We start from the raw sequence: 22388 nt of genomic DNA, 5'->3' as shown, positions 1-22388 counted from the left end.
TTCTGCCCATGTCTGTCTGCACTAATTCAGACGTGGCTTGCCTGCCGGGTCCTATCTGAATGGCCTCTTCTGTCCATTGTTGCTAATAACCACTCAAAGCTGGACTAAGGGTTAATAGGCCTCTCCACTACCATAAAGGATGAGAAATGTGGCCACTTGGCTCTACAAGTATGTTCTTTCATGTCAACGTGGGAAATCTTTATCAATGAAGAACTGCCTGTTGTCACTTACCTGCAGTTGAACTGAATTTGTGCATGCGTGTGGGTGTAAAGCTTTAAATGTATTGAATTTGTGGTTCTGTCTCATTATTTGAAGAAGAAAAATAATCATAATAATCACACACAAACACTAATTTGAAACAATAACGTCTATGGGGATTTTCTAAAGAGTAATGATTTGTCTTTATCAGATCAAACAATGATTTGTCTTTATCAGTTAGAGAAGTTGGTTGTCTCTTACCCCTCAGTTCACAGCTGCCTCTAACCCACTTTTTCCTTCCTATTTTCCTTGAGCTTGTCATAGAGAATCAAGTTAAAGAGGATAAAGAAATGCAAAGCCTAAAAAAAAAAAAAAAAAGAAATGCAAAGCCTTTGACAGCCTCACTGTACTCTCAGTTCCATAGAGAAGTAAAAGGAAAACTTCGTCTATAATTTTGTTGTGAGGTGCTTTATATGCCTAAATTTAACCCTCATGAGTCTCCCAGTGGTAGGAATGATCCTTATTGCTATATTAGAAATGAAAAGCACAGGTAAATCACCCAAGATTTCACAGCCTATATGTGTCGCAGCTAGAATCAAAACCAAGATGGTCCATCCCAGATATGATCAAAGTCTTTAAACTGTTAGTCCTTGACAGAAGGGACCCTGACTATATTGAACATCTGTGTGCTGGGCCCAGCACACTGTAGCATTCAAGCAATACTGGCAGACTGACCAGCTGAGCGTTCTTACCCCTGCTTCTTTTGGTTATACCACAGCTGCGCTCTAAATTGGTAACTTGAATAGAAATTCCAAAAAATCTTCCAATTATTGCTAAACTATCACTTCCTCCTTTCAAGAGTCTTCTTTATTCTAAGGATAAAGGGATCCATCAATCTTTTCATTCTTCTATACTACTTTTATCCAGTCGACAAATATTTCAGTACAATGTAAGCAACTGTGGGAATATACATTCTAAGAATTATGTCTCTAGGTTATATAAAGTGGCCGAATTGCTGTTCTTCCATAAACAGGACTGAGTTTCAAAAAATTAATGAATGTTAACAAGAATGGAAATAGATTAGGACCTAGATGTTGCAATCATACACTACCTATTTGTTTTTAATTAATATACTTTTTCAGAGCAGCTTTAGGTTTACTGAAAAATTGTACAAAATTCCCATATACATCTCTCCTGCTCCACTCCACACAATAAATTTCCCCTATGATTAAATCCAATGTTAATGTTGTGCATTTGTTACAACTGATGAGTCAATACTGATAAATTATTTTTAACTAAAGCTCATGGTTTACATTAGGGTTCACTGTCTGTTATACATTCTATGGATTTTGACAAATGTATAATGATATATATCCAGCACCACAGTATCAAACACAACAGTTTCACTGCCCAGAAAATCCCTGTGCTCCACCTATTCACCCTTCCCTCTATCCTAACCCCTGAAAATCACTGACCCTTTTATTGTCTCCATAGTTGGGAGACAATTTTCCAGAGCATCGATATAATTGGTATCATACTGTAGATAGCTCTTTCAGACTGGCTTCTTCCATTTAGGAATACACATTTATTGTTGAATACTATTCCATTGTATGAATGTACCAGTTCATCCATTCACCTACTGAAGAACATCTTGGTTACTTTCAAGTTTGGACAACTATGAAACAAAGCTGCTAAAACATTTGGAGGGATATATGTTTCTAATTTATTTGGATAAATAACAAGGAATGTGATTGTTGGATTGTATGGTAAGAATATGTTAAACCTGCCAAACTGTTTTCCCAAATACCTGTACCATTTTGCATTCCCAAGAGCAATGAACAGGAAGTCCTATTGGCTCACATTCTTACCAACATCTGATACTGTTAGGGTTTTGGATTTTAGGTGTGTAGTGGTATTCAATTGTGTTTTCACTTGCAATCTCTAATGGCATATGATGTTGGACATACTTTCCAAAGCTTACTGTCATCTGTATCCCTTTTTGGTTGAAGCGTCTGTTAGCTCTTCTGTCCATTTTTTACTTCTGTGTTTTCTTTTGTTGAGTTGTAAGAACTTACAATCATTTTTCACTGTTATAAAAACATAAAGCCTTGCTCTCTGCTCTATAATTTTCTTCTTGATTTTGTCAACTAGATCCTGGAACTCAACTGCTGCTTTTCCAATGTCACCAAGTTCTATGTCAAGATCAGAGTTATAACTCTTATTCAATGCCCTGTACTCCATAGGGCTGCAGGGATAGGACAACTGGAAGAAATGAGGGGATCATCTCAACAACACCTTGAACAATCTCAGCCCATGACCAAGCCGTCAGAACAAAGAAGTCAAAAACCACAGTGCACCACGCAGAATCCAAACTGCAGTGCATTAGGCTAACATAATGCCCCATTATTTCAGTATTTTTAAAACATGAGACATCCTAAAGGTATTATTACTCTAGTGAGTTCATTCCAAACAATAATGAGGAGCTATGTCAAAAAAGAAATTTCAACAAAAATTTAAATAAAGAAAGTCTTCAAAGCGTAGAACAAACTTTCTAACTTGCCACAGAGAATTAATATCTATCAGAAATTTTCTGTCTAGAAAGTAACCGAATTTAATGTTCTTTGGATTTTTATCAGCAGCAAGGTAAACAGGAAGAATCACTCAGAAGCACTTTTATGAAGTTCTACAAAGAAATAAGTCTCAAGCATTTCATGGTTGGCAGCTTAAGATAATTTTTCATATTTTTAAGGGAAAAATTTCTTAGTTTTTTTGACATGTTGATAACATGTACCACAGATCTCAGTAATTACAGCAGATAAACCCTGATGAAGCAGTTGAGAAGATTATAGCCTAAGAATATCAGGACAGAAAAGAAAAAACACTCCCACTGGGTTGTGCCCTTTTTATCTAATGCATTTGGACCTAAAAAAATTACAGATTACATACCTCTATTCACAGGCTCTCTCTTGATTGCCTAAGGATCAGGCCCACCTGCCAGGACAACCTTCTGATTTCAGCCCTGAAGGCATTTCCCTTTCTTTCATCCAGCACTCTGGGAGAAGACAATGGCACCCCACTCCAGTACTCTTGTCTGGAAAATCCCATGGGCGGAGGAGCCTGGTGGGCTGCAGTCCATGGGGTCGCTAAGGAGTCAGACCCGATTGAGTGACTTCACTTTCACTTTTCACTTTCATGCATTAGAGAAGGAAATGGCAACCCACTCCAGTGTTCTTGCCTGGAGAATCCCAGGGATGGCGGAGCCTGGTGGGCTGCCGTCTATGGGGTCGCACAGAGTTGGACATGACTGAAGCAACTTAGTAGCAGCAGCATCCAGCACTCTGCTGTCTCTAAACGTTCTCACTTGGCACTGCCTCAGAAGGTAAGGACAGCTTAAAGTAGTTAAATCCACATATAATCCAGGAAGTTTATTTTACCTAAAAGCTTCTGCCTCTGGCCTCACTTGCTAACAAGTTCCACAATGAACAAAGCTGAATCTGACCTCTCTGTTTTACCACATTTGGAACTGGACAGGTGCCAGCAAACTTTTCTAATAAAGGGCTGGGTAGTTAATCTTTTAGGTTTCATGGGCCATACGGTCCCTGTTGCTATTACTCAGTTCTGTAGCAGCACCACAAAAGCAGCCACAGACAAGCTGAAAAGGAATCCATGTGGCTGCGGATTTTATTTCAATAAAACTCTATCCATGGACAAGGAAATTTGAATTTAATATAATTTTCACATGTCATGAAATATTACACTTCTTTTGATTTCTAAATGTAAAAACCATTCTCAGCTCAAAGGTTACACAAAAACAAGCATCAGGCCAGATGTACCTCACAAGTCATAATTTGCCTTAAAAGAAATCTCAAAAAATGTGATAGTCACAAAACAAACAGGAGCCAGGTCCTTATATTAGAACCACCTGAGGAATCCTATGAGGAGACAAGCTTCCAAATGACAATATAAAGAACAATATGCCTCAGAAATCTGGGGTATGTATATTTAAAAAGTCATCATATATGCTATAATCTCATTTCATATGTGCTACAAAATTCAAGAAATCTTAAAAATTTAAAGAAATCTTGATTTCTTTAAAATCTAATTTACAACATCCTCCTTATTTAAAGGTTGGTAAAATATTAAGTATTTAAATACTAATAAGAAACATTAATTTTTTAATATTGATTTTAAATATTAAACACTCAAAACTGGGATATTTAAACATATTATCTCTACCCTTAACTGGCTATTTAAAGCAGCGTATTAAAAGATAAATATGAAGAGAGTGCTAATAAGTAACACTGCTTGACCTCTTACTCTACACCAGGCACTAGATTAACTATTTTCCATATGTAATTCATTTAATCTTCACAGAAACTCTCGAGGTTGATCACTGTTATCCCCATTTTACAGTGGGGGAAACTGAGGCACAAAATTAATAAACGGTGGAGCCAGGATCCAAGCCTAGGCAGTCTAACTCTGAAGCTGGCATCATAAAACACCTGGAAATACTAACACAAGTCAGGTTGCTGCTGCTGCTGCTAAGTCACTTCAGTCGTGTCCGACCCTGTGCGACCCCATAGACGGCAGCCCACCAGGCTCCCCGTCCCTGGGATTCTCCAGGCAAGAACACTGGAGTAGGTTGCCATTTCCTTCTCCAAGCATGTCAGGTTGGTTAGATGTTGTTTCTCTTTGATTCAGGGATATCTTGGGGTTTAAATGGCCTCTCATTCTTTTAGGCATTTATGTTTTACTTTCATGGATACATAAATACATATTTTTAAAGGCTCCTCAATTATAAAGCTGTGGAGTCACCAAATAAGAAAAAAAATAGATAAGGACTCCACCCAAGCATTCACAGAAGTTTAACTATCTATTCACATAAAAACTGTATTCTTTCAAGTTCTATCAGGATGCAATTATTACACAAATTGAGATTCTTTAACATCTTGCTTTCAAAGATATTAGAACATGGTAACTATCATTTTCTCACCCATCCTTATGGCATCTCCTATAGATAATGAGCTAATACATCTTTCTTTCAGTCATTCCTTCAAACCTAAGTCACATTCATCTACAATAAGCTGAAAAAAGCCAATGGAACCACGTCTAACACTTTTGGACCCCACACCTTTTCCAGACAGTAGTAGCAGTTCTCACACTTTCCAGGCATCTACAAATGGCCTGTTGTTCACATACCTCAAAGTGAAAAGCCTGTATTAATGACAGAAAGAGAAAGCCCTGGAGCAGTGTTTGTATATAACAAGTGCTCGCTAAATATTAGCCATTATTAAGGATATAAAAATACAGATTTATCTGTTTTCCTTTAAGTGACTTGCTAAGCAAAATGCCTGCCTTCTCCCTGGCACTTCTACTCTGTATATGCATGCTCAGTCACTTCAGTCACGTCCAACTCTTTGAGACCCTATAGACTGTTGTCCACCAGGCTCCTCTGTCCATGGGATTCTCAAGGCAAGAATACTGGAGTGGGTTGCCATGCCCTCCTCCAGGGGAGTCCCCCAACCCAGGGATCAAACCCATGTCTCCTGTATCTCCTGCATTGCAGGTGGCTCAGATGGTGAAGCGTCTGCCTACAATGCAGGAGAACCGGGTTCAATCCCTGGGTCGGGAGAAGGAAATGGCAACCCACTCCAGTATTCTTGCCCGGAAAATCCCATGGACGGAAGAGCCTGGTAGGCTACAGTCCATGGGGGTCACAAAGAGTCGGACGGGTGAGAAAAAGACGACTGAGCAACTTTCTTTCAGTTTCTTTCACTTTCTTTTCCACTAGCGCCACCTGGGAAGCCCTGCTCTGTATATGGTTGTACCAAATAAGCCCTGTTGATAAATCATCCCTTTCTGCTGAATAATCAGTTTACTAGTGGCAGACTGTATTTTGGGGGACTCCAAAATCACTGCAGATGGTGACTGCAGCCATGAAATTAAAAGACACTTGCTCCTTGGAAGGAAAGTTATGACCAACCTAGATAGCATATAAAAAGCAGAGACATTACTTTGCCAACAAAGGTCCATCTAGTCAAGGCTATGGTTTTTCCAGTAGTCATGTATGGATGTGAGAGTTGGACTATCAAGAAAGCTGAGCCCTGAAGAATTGATGCTTTTGAACTGTGATGTTGAAGAAGATTGAGAGTCCCTTGGACTGCAAGGAGATCCAACCAGTCCATCCTAAAGGAGATCAGTCCTGGGTGTTCATTGGAAGGACTGATGTTGAAGTTGAAATTTTAATACTTTGGCTACCTGATGCAAAGAGCTGACTCATTTGAAAAGACCTTGATGCTGGGAAAGATTGAAGGCGGGAAGAGAAGGGGATGACAGAGGATGAGATGGTTGGATGGCATCACCAACACAATGAACATGCGTTTGAGTAAACTCTGGGAGTCAGTGATGGACAGGGAGGCCTGGTGTGCTGTGGTTCATGGGGTCGCAAAGAATTGGACACAACTGAGTGACTGAACTGAACTGAAGACGAGGCTGGATTGATTCCCTTTTCAGCAAATTAACGAAGAGCAGGAAATGATTAGTCATCTGTCAGCTGGTGTGAACTACACCACCTTACTCTTAAACACACAACACACCATTGTCTGAAATTTCACAATGAACAGCTGATAGAACAAAAGTAAACCTAAATCTAATTGCTCTCGCCTTTCTGCTGCTCTTTTTTTATTTCTGGATAGATCTTGGTAAACCAAACTTTTATTAGAACCTCATTTTCCCCACCTCCTGTTGTTATAGAATAAAACAGAGCCCTTGAGCACATGGGAGGCACAAGACAAACACTCAGATATGAGTTTCATTATATCCTTAGTTATCTTTTAGATACAGATTTGTATGAAAAACATATATTTGGGGGAGTAACTCAGTACTCTTCCAGGAGCTCAGTATGCCAGATACATTTTTAAAGCCTTAACATTTTGAATATCTTTTAAGCACACTTCTCAGAAATAATCCAAAAGGAAAAATAACATCATAAGATATATGAAAAGATTAACTATGCTGTTCATTTTCTGAAATTTTTACAAAGAATTTGTGTCACTCCCCTAGTAAGAACAGTGGGGTTTATGCTTGTTTTTTAAGTTTAAGAGGATGAGCTATGGGATGAAATAGCCCTGAGTCAGAACTCGGAAACTGCCCCCTTAATAGCTACATGACCTTCAGGAAGTCACCTAGCTTCTTGAGTGCCAGCCTGGAAAATAGGAATAATGTACACCTCCCTCAAAGAGGATTTTGCATCAGTCCAGAGAGATAAAGTTCATTATAGAGCCTCGCACACCTACATTTCACTATCAATAAATGCAGTAAATGTACTTTTGAAAGAAAGGATGGATGAGTAAGCGAACAACTGAACAAACAATCCCAGAGGCTCTGTGTGGGGCTGGTCAGTGCTGGTGAGAAGAACAGATCAATAGGGAATAGTGAAAACGGTCAAAACTCTAAATCAACACCGTCAGAGAGAGTTATCAGTGCATCTTGTCTTGAAAATATTCACCAGTGAGCATGAGCCTGACCACTTACATTTCAGGGCAACCTCAGCAGGTCAAACCAAAGACCAAAGCCAGGTTTCCTTGAGATCTGCCCATCTGGGTAACCAGCTTCTAAGATGGCCCCCACCTCCTCATATTCCTGCCTCTGTGCAATTCTCTCCCACATTAGTCCAGGGCTGCCTCTGTGACCACTAGGATATGCAGAAGCAATGCTCTCTCCCTTCTGAGGTTAGATTATGAAGGGCTGCTGCTTCCATCTGGGCCTGTCTTCTCTTGGATTCATTTTGGAGGAAGCCATGTCATAAGCGGCCCTATGAAGAGACTCATCAGGGAAGGAAGTGAAGCCTCCTATCTGTAGCCAGGTAAGTTAGCTTGGAAGTGGGTCTTCCAACCCCACTCAAGACTTCAGCCCCACTCAACAATGTAACAACCTCATGAGAGATTCTGAGCCAGAACCACCCAACTAAACCACTCCTGGATTCTTGACCTCAGAAACTGTGTAAGATAAGTATTTGTTGTATGAAGCTTCTAACTTCTGGGGTAATTTTTTACACAGCAATAGATAACTAATACACCATTACAAGTAGAAGAAGTCTTCAGGCTTCAGTATTATTACTGGACCCATTTTACAGATAATGACACTGAGGTACAATGAGGTCCAATGACCTTCCTAATGGCTACCCAACTAAGAAGGGTAAAACGAGGATTTGAACATAACTTTGCCTGAGTCCAGAGCCAGTGCTTTTTAACCACCACACTATATACATTCTTCCACCTCCTCCTTCCCATCCCTGTCTACGGCAGTAGCCATGTGATCTTATAGCATTCCATAGTTCCTCTGTCATAGACAGCACTTACGTCATATTTTAATTTTCTGTTTGAGTCGTTCTTCCTTCCACCAGACTGTAAATTCCTAGAGGGTAGGACTCTGTCTATATTCATTCGACCATTTGACAAGGGTTTATTGAGCCTACACTGTAGTGGGCACTGGGGATACAATGACGACCATAGTCAAAACTCCATCCTTGGACAGCTCACAGTCTAGTAGAGGAGATAGGCATCTCTCAAATGAACATAAAACCACAACTGCAAATCGCTACACACAGGCTTTGTGCTGCATTTTTCCTAGTAAGAATCCTGAGAGGTGATCACTTTGAATGAGGCTGAAGTGGAAACTGTAGCAGTTACCCAGAGAAAAAGGAGAGGCAGGAAGGAGCCCCCTCATCCTCCCAGCAGAAAAACCACACACCCCAAGTTCTGAGATGGAGGGGAAAGGTCGTACTTGACAAACTGAAGGGAGACCATGGGAAGAAGAACAGAAGCCCCGGGAGAGGGTCATGGCGGGAGAAGAGGCAGGAGGAAGTACCCGGGGTGAACATGGGCTGTCATCTGCAGACCATGTTCAGGAACCTAACTGCCCTAAAAGCAGCGGGAGCAGCGGCAAGGGCTGGGGCTGCGTGGGTCACGGGGGACAAGAGCATCCCGTGGTAGCAGTGCAAGGCACAGCCTGGAAGAAGGCTGGAGCAAAAGCGGGCAGACCCTTCGGAGGCAGTCGCCACAGGCAGCAGCGAAGTGATGGAAGCTCTTTCATACTGGCCCCCAATGCCTTCCTTGCACAGCACCTTGCCTGGCACAGGGTCGACCCTGTGCACATAGTAACGGAAATGAAGCACTTGTTGAAAGAGTAGAACACGGTAACCTGCTGCAAACAAGAGAAAGAAACAGCGCATAAGAGCTCTGAGACCTTCAGCACCCGGGAGTTCATAGAAATCTCCTCGGCTTTAAAGAGGGAGGTGCAACAGGGTTCAAAACACTCAGCATGGAAGCGCCTATCAAACTTACCTGGTACATGTCAGCCTGGTATGTCAAGTTCTTCTTCCAAAACTCACCATATGTAAGTCACCCCTCCCGATTACACGTAAATAAGAAACAAATAAGGATTGTCTGAGACATGAAGCATTGTCTGGGCAGTATTTAAGCCACTCCAGGATCCATGAGTGACTGCCATTTAGTCAAGACAACCCCAGAGACCATTTTCTAAAGATGAAACAAAACATGGAACCAGGTGATGCTGGGCAGCTCTCCAGTGTATAAACTTTGGGACTCCTTCACCAGTTTTATCCAAACCACAGCAAAATGAAGAGTAAGCTTTAAAAGCTTTAATTTTATGCTTTTTCCTTAAAAGTTCAATATTCCACAATCACTTATATGAAAAAGTTATTTGTTGTTTATAAATGCCTGTGTGCTCAGTCATGTCTGACTCTTTGCCACCCTTTGGACTGTAGCCCTACAGGTTCCTCTGTCCACAGGGATTCTCCAGACAAGAATACTAGAGTGGGTTGCCATGCCCTCCTCCGGGGATCTTCACAACCAAGGGATCAAACCTGCATCTCTTTCATCTCCTGCATTGGCAGGCAGGTTTCTTTACCACTGAGCCACCAGGGAAGCTCTGAGATTTAGTTTCTAATGTGCTAAAATCTGAGACTAAGGTGAACTAAAAGGATTTTTTTTTTTTTTTGAATGGAAAAAAAACTACAGGGTGTGTGATGTAACTTCCCACCCCATCCCAGGACTCCATCATGAAATCCTCAATAAAATCGAAATGGGCTCTGTGGAGGTAATGCAAAGACATGCCAAGGCTAGCTTCACGTGTGGCACGAGACAAGACAGGGGCTGCCCTAGGATCCCAGCAGGAGCGGTTTCTTCTTTGCTGAAACGAGCAGTGAAGTATCCGACTGATAGCTCGCCAACGGCGGGCAGCAGGCTCCACCCTCTCGTCCCCACAGATGTACCTGTATCCTCAGACCGTGTGTGTTCCCTGGTCCTCTTCCCTCTGCCTGTGAGGTGGACACATCTTATATTCTAGTTCTGCCTGAGATAGATTTAGAAGAAGGAATCCACAAACCCACAGAGCCTCATGTTTAAAGCCTGATGAAAGTGTAGTGGGTTTCCCTGGGGGCTCAGTGGTAAAGAATCCTCCTGCCAGTTCAGGAGATGTAAGAGGCCCAGGTTTGATACCTGTCTCAGGAAGATCCTCTGGAGAAGGAAATGGCAACCCACTCCAGTATTCTTGCCTGGAAAATTCCATGGACAGAGGAGCCTGGCGGGCTACAGTCCATGGGGTCGCAAAGAGTTAGGCCACAACTCAGCGACTGAGCACGCAAAAACTAGATTGACGAATCTGGCTTTAGACTTGAGGGTAAGCTGGTTTAGATGTGAGGCTCATTATTTTCATCTGTCTGCCTCCTGTGTCTCTTTCTTAATTATCTCCAAACTCAAGCAGGAAAGAATGCTATTTATAGAATTCCTCAATTTCAGACCTCAGCCGCTGTGAGTATACTGAAGAAGGTTTGCAAGAAAATACAACTAGATATTTAATAAAAGTTATTTCTGGGTAAGTAAGTTTGACTATATGTTAAGGTTTTCCTGTTAGAAACATGTATTGCTAAAATTTTCAAATCCTGGTTATTAAAGCAGTTGTTAAAAAAGAAAAAGTAGCTGTTACATTTTACATTTCCACACGTCTTGATGAGCCAGGATTTAAATTCCAATCTGTGTGTCCTCCAAGCCCACACTCCTGTATTAATGAGTTTCTCCCTACCCTGACCAACTATTCTTCTCAGTTTGGGTGAAAATTATTCCTTCTGAATCCACACCATCTACATTTATTTCTCAGATCTGTCTAACATTCCCTGTCAGATTTTAGTCTCTTTTATCTCTTCCCAATGGTGAAGTATTAAGGGAAAAATTTTTAATAATAATAAGTGACTTACATTCAGGACAGTTTTGCCACATGAAGAACTTGAAGACCAAGCTTTTAACATCTGAGCTTTAATACAATAAAACATTTGATGGAGATTGGAATGGAAGAGGGTGTGGAGTTTATGGCCAACCTAAAGCCCATTATTGCTCATAAGTATTCAATAAATATTGGCAATGACGATCTGAAAATGCAGTCTAGAGCAGACTAAGGAAGAAGATTTCCTAGCTAAGGGACTTAAGTATTAGGGACTTTAATACAGTCAGCAAGGTCTCCTTTTGTGATATACCATCTTCACCCAGGAAAGCAGCTGAAAGAATAAGGACACAGGTCAAACCTGGTTAGAAAGGAAGGTGAGCAAGATTTACTGTTATTTCACTCCAGAGGGACACTCTGTCCAGCCTGGATGTACCCCTCAGGTACTGTGAATATAAAATTTGATTTTTTTTTAAACTATAGCTAGCAATGTAATGCTAGTTTTCACTGGAGGGCAAATATATTGTACCAAAACTCCTGTGAGTCACAGTGGCTTACCTAATAAATTTCTGGTGGGTGAGACAGATAAGTAAGAAAAACTAGAAGAAGAAGAAATGGAATTTGTCTACCTACTTCTTTTTGATCGTGTAGCCAATATCCATTTTTTCTATTACAAAGAAAAGAATTTTTTTTGTAAAATAGTAGTGACTGAATTAACTCAGTCACTAAAACTTTTTAAACTCAGGCCTCTGCTGAAAGCATCTCTGGTTCATCCTGCCATACACATATTTTCATTTCCATTCTCAATAGCACTTTCTCCCTCACTCCTGGACATAGTGCAGCTACACTGGGTTTTCTTATTCTTTCTAAAATAGTCTCCACACTCAGGCATCCGTGCTGTGCCCTGGGTAGGCAGAATAATGGACTCTGAAGATGCTCTAATCCTCGGGACATGAGACTATGTTACTTGGCATAGCAAAGGGATCTTGCAGACGTAATAAGGTTAGCGACCTTGAGCTGGGTATCTGATCCTAGATTTTTCAGGTAGCTCCAATTTAATTATGAGTGCAAACACACAGATAGGTGGCAACACGGGAAGGATACCATCTATCATACCTGTCTCTGAAGATGGAAGAAGGATGCCACACACCAAGAAATACAAGCAGAGAAGACACAGATACGCATTGTCCCCTAGGAGTCTCCAGAGAGAAGTGGACACTGCCAACACCTTGATTTTAGCCCATGTCAGACTTCTGATCTACAGCATAATAAATCATTTTGTATGGCTTAAGCTACCAACTTTCTGGTAATTTCTTATAGCAGATACAGACCCATGTATATTCTCTCCATCCAGAACATTCTTACCCGTCTTGACTCCCTGGTAAATGTTTTGTTCCTTTAGGTCTCTGTTCAAATGCTGCCTTCCCTGTGAGAACTTCCCAAAGGCCATCCTTCCTTCAGGTCCTGTGGGCCCCTCCATCCTCTTTGCTCCCGAGTTTCTTCATATTCACTTCAACTGGGCATATTGTGATTTATGTTAGACATCACATCCCCACATCACCTATTCTCGACAACAGAATATGAGTTCTAATATATGACAGGTGCTCCATGGTATTTGAGTGAATAGATGAGTGACTGAACGAGTGTTTAAAAAACTGAAGTCATAGACTTAAGTTCTAAAAGAATGCAGGGTAAACATGAAAAGAAATCAGGCTACAAAAATGTGTAAACCTAAAAGTAAAATATCAAAATATGCTCTGAGCACCAATTTCTCTACGTTTGCAATGTGCCATGAAGCACTGACATGCTACTGTAACACTTGGGGAAATAAATGGATGAGTATTAAGTGATGTCTTAGAAGTGGCCATTCTGGGACTTCCCTGGTGGCCCACTGGCTAAGAATCCGCCTGCCAATGCAGGAGACATGGGTTCGATCCCTGGTCTACCACATGCCTCAGAGCAACTAAGCATGTGCACCACAACTCCTGAGCCTGCACTCGAGAACCCGCAAGCCACAACGACTGAAGCCCATGCTCCCTAGAGCCCATGCTCTGGAACAAGAGAAGTCACCGCAATGAGAAGCCCGTGCACCACACCTAGCGAAAGCCTTCATTGCGCACAGCGATGAAAACCCAGCCCAGCCAATAAATAAAAATTTTTTTCCATATTTTAAAAAGTGACTATTCTGCTAAATGTGTTAACTGATAGCAGGGGAAATCTTTTTCATGATGAGCCTTGGATGGCCACCCTCCAACCCTGGGTGACAGATTTGGGATCCCCGATGCTCTTTTTAGGGCTGTGAGTCTTCAATTTAGGATTCCCAGAGGGCTCGTTAGAACAATCTGTCCGGAGCTCCATCCCCAGGGTGTCTGAATCAGCAGGTCTGGAGTTGGGCTGTGATGTTTCTAATAAGTTCCCAGCAATACAGAAGATGCTGGTCAGAGAAAACACCTCGAGAACCACTGCTGTAGGACAAGGCTCACCCCAGACCTCTGGTTCCAACCCTTTCTCTGACGGTCAGTCTTAGGAGACCTCACTTCCAAGTCCAGGCACTGGCCAGTATCACTTGGCCTAGGCCTTGTCGGAGAGGAGTTTAGGTAAATAATTATCTTCCCAACCAAGCACATGGAGGTCTTTCTTACGAAACCAGACTCTCAATTCAGGTTCAGTTACTTTAGCACTTAATGCCTGCCTCCAGTCATTGCAACACCTTGATGGAAATCCAGAGCCTGATCATTAACACAAACCAGTCAAAGTGTCCAGGCCCTGGGAAGCAGCAAGTCGCCAGAGAGCCGGGGAAACTCAACAGCCTTGAGAGCAGATCCTACGAGATCACGTCACAATTAGGCACCTATGTCCTGAGCACTTGACTTAACTCAATCAGGAGGAAATCATTCATGTCTTAACCTAGAAATAAAGCATTATATCTAAATGGCTGGGAAAAATACCCCAGTAATACACCCCACATGCTTGGAAACCATTCCCTCCTTACTTCCTCCAGAAAGACAAACCAGAGGTTCTAAGAAAGTGCAAGGAACATCACCCCAAAGATTATGGTGAGTTAAGTTTAGCCAAGGGTATGACTACCTATAGAATGGACAGAGAGGGAAGCCAGCTTCTCTCAGTAAACTAGACTTTCACCTACCAACGGATGCCCAGGATAGAGGGAGAAAGACCTTTCATGCTCTGATGGACATCCAAGTACTCCATGTCTGTCAACAGGGTTACCCCACCCTAGATAACTGACATTTGAGACCTAGACAAAAAGGAATTGAACATCAAAGCAAAAAATATCAAACTTCACCACATTCCAAGTGGAATAAATTATTTTTCAAACTGCCTGGTATTTGCTATTATCTGTCTAGGTGGCAGAGGATGAGATAGTTAGCATCACCGATTTAATGGACATGAACTTGAGCAAACTCTGGGAGATAGCAGAGGACAGGGAGACATGGTGTGCTGCAGTCCATGGGGTCACAAAAGAGTTGGACATGACTTAGCAACTGAACAACAGCAACAACGAAATCAAGGGCTAACCTGGACAGGCAAGCCTTACATTTCTAGAGTTAAACCCACCCGAAATGGGCCTTTCAGCTTTAAGGCCTCTGAGAATGTAATACATACAGCTGCATTTCAGTTCTGCTCTCCATGAAACAAGAAATGTGAATTTTTGCTACTGATTCCCAATAGTCTCCAAAGTCATAAAACTGAACTTTTCCATCATTTGAATAATATTTTTAAATGTATTCAACATTACATTCAAATTCCCTTCCCAGGATGATGTTTTCATTCCAGACCAGCCACCACAGACCTCCGCAGTCGGCAGAATTTTCAGACATGCATAAATATAAGCACACACACAGCCATTTACCCTGGTGAAATTTCACGTATGCAGGGAGATTATTTTTAGTTATGGAACCCAGTCAAAACTTTGTATGAAGTAAAATCAAGCAAGAGCAAAATTAGTAGACAAAGTGATGATGCTCTTATTTTTCCATCTATTTTTATATTCTTTTCTAGACATTTCTGGCCATGAGTCAAGAGAAGTAAATGCCTTAATAAAGGCAGTTTTGATGATAATGGTGGCAACATCAAGTAGTCAAGTTATTCCCTGACTTTTCTGTTCAATATATGACATATATATGCAGATAAGACCACACAGGTAGACAAAATCCCCTCTATCCAGATAAAGGTCACTTTGCAAACATGTCAGTGCAATGTTAGTTTGCCCTGCTGGAAAAGGGAAAAAACAAAGCATTTATCAGATCCATAAATAGTTGAGAAAAATTATTGAACATCCACTAGAATATGCACTCCCTAAGGGCTGAGACTTGGTCTGTTTTTTGAAGACTTCCACAGCCACAGTACCCACAGCAATAACTGGTACATAGTGTGCATTAAAATCCAAGAGTATTATATACATGGAATCTAGAAGGACAGTACTGACAACAATCCGATGTGCAGGGCAGCAAAGGAGACACAGACATAAAGAACAGACTTTTGGACACAATTGGAGAAGGAGAGGGTGGGATGATTTGAAACAATAACACTGAAACATATATGTTACCATATGTAAAACAGACAGCCGGTAAGAGTTTGACATATGATGCAGGGAGCCCAAAGCCGGTGCTCTGTGACAACCTGGAGGGAAGGGACGGGGAGGGAGGTGGGAGAGGGGTTTAGAGGGGAGGGGACACGTGTATGCCTACGGCCGATTCATGTTGATGTATGGCAGAGACAATCACAATATTGTAAAGTAATTATCCTCCAATTAAAACAAATAAATAATTTTTTAAAAACCCAAACATATACACTCTAGTGCTAACTAACCAATGGGCTAGGCCATATCAATCAGTTATCACTATTATAAAACTGTGTCGCAAACCACCTGGGAATATCATATAATAATAAGCAATTATTCTCTCAATAAGCAATAAGCAACAATTTCTCTTTTGCTGACGCACCTGTTGGTTGGCTAGAGTTCAGCTAATCTAGGCTGGGCTCAGCTGAATCCCAGTCAGCTCCACATGTCTGTCATTCTCTTCGGACCAACAGCACCTAATTCATTATCCTCTCCCAGAGAACAATAGGAAAAGGAGAAGCCAAACTGAACCATCAGCTCCTTTCAAGCCTCTCCTTTCTGGCTGAAGCAAGTGGCATGACCACACCCAGCACCCCTGGGGAGGGGAAGTGTACGTCTCCATGGAGATGGGATGGATGGGGGGGCAAGTGTCCCCCGCAGACCAGCATTTCCAAAACCTGAATAAGAGACTTTTCCTTTTAAAGAAACAAAACTCCTCTAGGACCTCCAGAGTTGACCAAAGCTATTTTTTATTTTAATTTGCTTAAATGCTATGCTATGCTATGCTAAGTTGCTTCAGTCGTGTCCGACTCTGTGTGATCCCATAGACGGCAGCCCACCAGGCTCCCCCGTCGCTGGGATTCTCGAGGCAAGAACACTGGAGTGGGTTGCCATTTCCTCCTCCAATGTATGAAAGTGAAAAGAAAGTGAAGTCGCTCAGTTGTGTCCGACTCCTAGCGACCCCATGGACTGCAGCCCACCAGGCTCCTCCATCCATGGGATTTTCCAGGCAAGTGTACTGGATTGGGGTGCCATTGCCTTCTCCAATTTGCTTAAATAGGTAAACTTAAATATATAAAAGGACTTTACGTTTATACGTGTAGATCTATATCTTATGCTGGTAGTCTTATACCACTATAAAAAAGTAAATGGACAAATTAAACTCAGACAAAACTGCAAAGCCAATAAAATTCAAAATACCATTAGTGCATGTAAAGGATTATGTCGTTTCGTTGAAACTAAATTGCCACTTTCAGTTTGCCCACGGTGCTAACGGCTACGGCCCAATTTCCCTTGCATTCATCATGCCTGTGCTGCTACTTGCCGTATGAAAACACCATTCCCCAAACATTTCTCTCTCTTCTAAAAACAGCACCCTGTGATATCATTTGGTCTGCACTTGATGCAAAGATTATTTTTATATTAAGCCTGCTTCTATTTTTCTCTTGTTAGACCATGACAGTTAATGAATTTCTATCAAAGCCAGAGCTTCAGAAAACCCAATGCCCCAAAAATGAACACAGAAGGAACTCAGTACTTGTGGTGTTAAGTATCATCAGCTGATCCAGAATAAGTAGATAAAGGGACGAATTTTTAAAATTATTATTGAAATGAAACTTCCCATTTTTGAAGTTCTCTTTGAGAGTCCTTCAGGGAAATGCAGACCTCCATTAGAGAAACACCGTCTCCACTCTATGGCTTCTGAAGCCACTTATGTGCAACCTCCCGTTCTGGGGTCCATAGGTCCACCCATCACCTCCTGTTGCTCATTCAGAGTTACCAGCATGCCCAAGCCATGCACTAAAAGATCGAAAGTTTTCTTGATAGACTACCTATGACTAAATAGACCAGAAATATTGGGAAGTGGGAGGCCTGAGAAATATACCATCATTTCATGGCAGGAGTGGATATCTGTCAGTGTCTGCAGATATCCACCAAGATAAACCCCCTAGCTCCTTGCAGTCTCAACCTTCTGGTAAATAGATGGGCAGAATGACCCAGCCAACTCACTCTTCCAGGAATTTGAATCTCCAGGGAAAGAATGTCAGGATGGAAAATGACTGCTGCTGATTCATCCTAAAAAGACCATCCCTTAGTTCCCCAATATTTAGAACCTTAGAACTGCCCAACTTCCTTTCTGAGGCCAGGTCACGTATTTCATCCCTTTCCTTCAATTCTAAGAGCTGCCCAATAGCCTTCCAGTGGAATCCTTTCTGGCCTAAGTAGCCAGGGTTGGTTTCTTTACCCCAGCTGATAAATATTCCAGCATGACTTTCTAAACATAAACAACCTCAAACAAGGCCATGATTACATGAACAAATGCAACTGTGTTTGCCTTTAGGTTCCCAAAACAGAAGTGATCTCATCCTCAATCGCTTTTATGCTGTATATTCAGCTGTAGCAACCCCGGGGTTAACCCTTCATCTTCCAACCTCTAACTCCAGAGCTCTGAGCATCTCGAATCGAGAGGAGAGGAGACTGACGAAGGTCACTCCCCCACACTGCCAGGGTGCAGGGCAAGTCCCTAGATACTCATGTGAGACAGGTTTATGTTCCTCTAACCCGACCCAGACCCCTCAAACATGTGCCACGGGGACAAGGAGGACTGAGGGAGGACCAGTGGATGGTTCCCACGTCTCCATGGCACAACCAGGCTCAAGTCTTCCAAATACAAATAACATCTGCTGAACCACTTTCTATTCTTCCACTCTGTGTGTGAACACTGTTCTCTCCTCATCTGTCAAGTCATTTCTACTTCTACAGTTGATGCAGGTCAAAACCAGCATTCCACCAACAGAGGGCCCCTTCGGGATATGGATGGACTTCCCTAGTGGCTCAGACAGTAAAGAATCTGCCTTCAGTGCAGGAGACCCAGGTTCAATCCCTGGGTCAGGAAGATCCCCTGGAGAAGAGAATGGCTACCCACTCCAGTATTCTTGCCTGGAGAATTCCATGGATAGAGGAGCCTGGTGGGCTACAGTCCATGGGGTCACAAAGAGTCAGACACAACTGAGCAACTAACGCTTCGGGATAGGGACTAAATCTTATTGACCTCCAAAACCTCTGGGTCAAGCACAGTGCCTACATGTAGTACTTGCCCAGTGAATCTGTTCATGATGCTAGATGTTTGAGTCAATTACTCGGTCAATCCCAGGATATACACAGACATTTCTGGAATATCATCATCACCACCACCACCATCATCATCACAAATATTGATATACCAACTCCTCTGTGCCAAGTACCGTTCCAAGACTCTATCACTGAGAGACACAATAAAATGTAATAGACATTAAGACAATGCTGAAGTTACCTTCTTACTTCTGGATGACATGAGAATATTTATTAGTTTCAATTTTATGTCTAAAACTAGATAAAAAGGAGAATGTATAAACACCCTCCTACAAGATCATGATGCATTTGAAGAGAAAAGGCTTTTCATTAAATATGACTTAAAGATGGGAACTGAAGCAGAAACTTCAACACTGCTTAAGTCAGTAATACTGTAACTAACCAATTAAAGGAAAAGCTAAATCAAAAAGCACTCAGTACAAGTTAATACACAGATATATTTAAGAGATTAACCCTACAGTATTTTAACTTAGCAAAGTTAGCAAAGTTGTCCCTTAAGAGCAAAAGGAAAGAAAAGGAAAAGATAAGGAGTTTTGTAAATATTAGTGTTCCTTAGAAATAAAATATCAAAATTAAAAACAATTCTAAATATCCAATTCCTTTACCCCTTACTTGAAATACTAGAAAGAGCCAATACTTCATTGGTCATGAGATGCAATTCAACAATTCTTGGATTTCATTTCTCTCAGTTGTCCCATCCCAGTAAATTGCCAAACACCTGCACAGCTGCTTAAGCCAGCAGAGGCACAGAGAGGGGAAAATATATTTATGAATGTGTGTGTATGTATGTATGTGTGTATGTATGCATGTGTTTATTTATGTATGTATGTATATCACATATCTGTGTATATATATCGGAGAAGGCAATGGCACCCCACTCCAGTACTCTTGCCTGGAAAATCCCATGGGCGGAGGAGCCTGGTAGGCTGCAATCCATGGGGTCGCCAAGAGTCGGACATGACTGAACAACTTCACTTTCACTTTCCATTTTCCACTTTCATGCATTGGAGAAGGAAATGGCAACCCACTCCAGTGTTCTTGCCTGGAGAATCCCAGAGACAGGGGAGCCTGGTGAGCTGCCGTCTATGGGGTCGCACAGAGTCGGACACGACTGAAGCGACTTAGCAGCAGCAATGTATATATATACACACACATATGTGATATACATATATATGTGTGTATATAAATACATGTGTATATATATGATACAGATAATAATTGTCTATAGCAACTAAACTGAGTTTCTGCTGTACTGATGATATGAAATGCACAAAGATTATATATCACACAGGAACAGAAACTTTCTGTCATGGATGTTTGAGCCAATGTACAAAGTTATGTGGTGTCAGTGGGAGGTGCTCTTGCAAAGAGCCCACAACGCAATTAGTCTCTTAATAGAACTTCATGCTTTATTCTTTGGTGCTTTGTTCTTTTTGGTATGTGTATCCTCATCTAGTCTTGCACTCACTCAATACGGAGAACCCAGCCTGCTTCAATTTGAGATTCTTGTAATGGAGCCCAGCCTATGATAAAATATCAGGTTCAACAATTCTTCTCATCCTAGGCAACTGAGAAACCCCAGGCAAGAAACTCCACAGCACTGGAAAAATGAAAAAGCTAAAAAGCAGAAGGGGCTTGGAGGCCTGAAAGGTGAATGAAAAAGAAGAAAGAAACAGTTGGAAAGATGGTCTCCAGACCCAAAATAGAAATGCTGAGCCGAGGCAACAGATTTCAATCTGCTAATCTGAAAAGTCACATTACTTTGTCCTGATGTGAATCAGTGAGGCTTTTTTTTTTTTCATATCCGTCCCTGTATTTCCACCGCCTCATACACAGGCACCACCTCCCAGCGAAGCCCATCTGCAGCTTCCTATCTCCTCCGTGAGGGGGTGGGGACAGAGTGACAGTGGGTGGGGTGGGGATGTGAACAGTTCCAGGAACTACTCAAGCCCCTGTCCCAGCTCCTGGCAGATCCCCAAGGAATGTTCCCACCAAACCTTTGAGAGGTTACTTCTCCATTTCAAAGGCTTAAATATAAAGCTGAGGCCTTTACTGTCACTAAAAGGGTAGCGCCAAAGGCAGAGGCAATGAGCCTTTTGTTTTTAGTTTGTTTGGGGTTTTTTAAATTTTTTATTGGTGTATAATTGATTTACAATGTTGTTTTACTTTCTGAGGTACATAAAGTGAATCAATTATACATACACTGTATATACATCCACTTTTTTTTACTTTCTTTTTCCATAGAGGTCATTACAGAGTATTGAGTAGAGTACTGTTATGCTATATAGTAGGTCCTTCTTAGTTATCTATTTCAAAGTTATCTATTTTAGTTGTGTGCCTATGTCAATCACAGTCTCCCAATTTATCCTTCCTCCTCTTCCCCCTTGATAGCAATAAGATTGTTTTCTACATCTGTGACTCTATTTCATTTATAAATAAGTTCATTTGCACCATTTTTTTTTTTAGATTCCACATATAAGCGATGTCACATGATATTTGTCCTTCTCTGTCTGACTTGCTTCATTCGATATGACAATCTCCAGGTCCATCTATGTTGCTTCAGATAGCATCATTCTATTCTTTATTTATGGCTGAGTAGTATTCCATTGTATGTATGTACCACATCTTCTTTATCCATTCCTCTGTTGATGGACATTTAGGTTGTTCCATGTCCTGGCTATAGTAAATAGTGCTGCTATGAATATTAGGGTGTATGTATGTTTTCAATTACGGTTTTCTCCAGATATATGCCCAGGAGTGGGATAGCTCAATCATATGGTAGCTCTATTTTTAGTTTTTTAGGGAACCTCCATAGTGTTCTCCATGGTGGCTGTTCCAATTTATAGTCCCACCAGTAATGTTCAGCTTTTTACACCCATCACCTGCATCTTCCTTTCCAGGACCTAATCTCCAATGTTAAACTCTTCTTGCAGTATGGGAGTTACCTATTGCAGCACCAGTATTATGAATATCACCACTGTCCTCCCGGCCCTCCCAAAAACCTAGCACATTTGTACCCTAACATATTTCCAAGCGGATAGGATTTGGGGGGTTTTCTTGGCAGTTTTTAATAATAATTGTATTATTTTTATAATAAATATAAAAAATAATAAATATAGTTATTTTATAACTATATACAATTTTATAACTATACATGACTCTCAATAATTTAAGAGAAGACAAACATGTCCTCCAAAAACCCACCAAAATTCTTTGAGCTCTTAGTTTCACCTTCCTG

The 22388-nt window shown here is 41.4% G+C and overlaps 1 protein-coding gene across 2 annotated transcripts in view; it reads right to left on the bottom strand.

Annotated features, from left to right (window-relative positions):
- NCALD (neurocalcin delta) overlaps nt 1–22388 on the bottom strand; it is a 470454-nt gene that overhangs the window by 364729 nt on the left and 83337 nt on the right. The window contains exon 1 of one of the 2 annotated variants that reach the window (XM_055546507.1): nt 18029–18256. The exons of the other annotated variant lie outside the window; for it this stretch is intronic. The gene's annotated coding sequence lies outside the window, so the exon portion shown is untranslated. Of the gene's footprint in view, nt 1–18028; nt 18257–22388 lie in introns of those variants that run through there. 2 annotated transcript variants of the gene reach the window in all.

This window comes from Bubalus kerabau, chromosome 14 (assembly GCF_029407905.1).
Source record: "Bubalus kerabau isolate K-KA32 ecotype Philippines breed swamp buffalo chromosome 14, PCC_UOA_SB_1v2, whole genome shotgun sequence".
Taxonomy (NCBI): Eukaryota; Metazoa; Chordata; class Mammalia; order Artiodactyla; family Bovidae; genus Bubalus; species Bubalus kerabau.
Note: the sequence above shows the minus strand (reverse complement) of the source record. Positions and strands in the feature narration are given on the sequence as shown.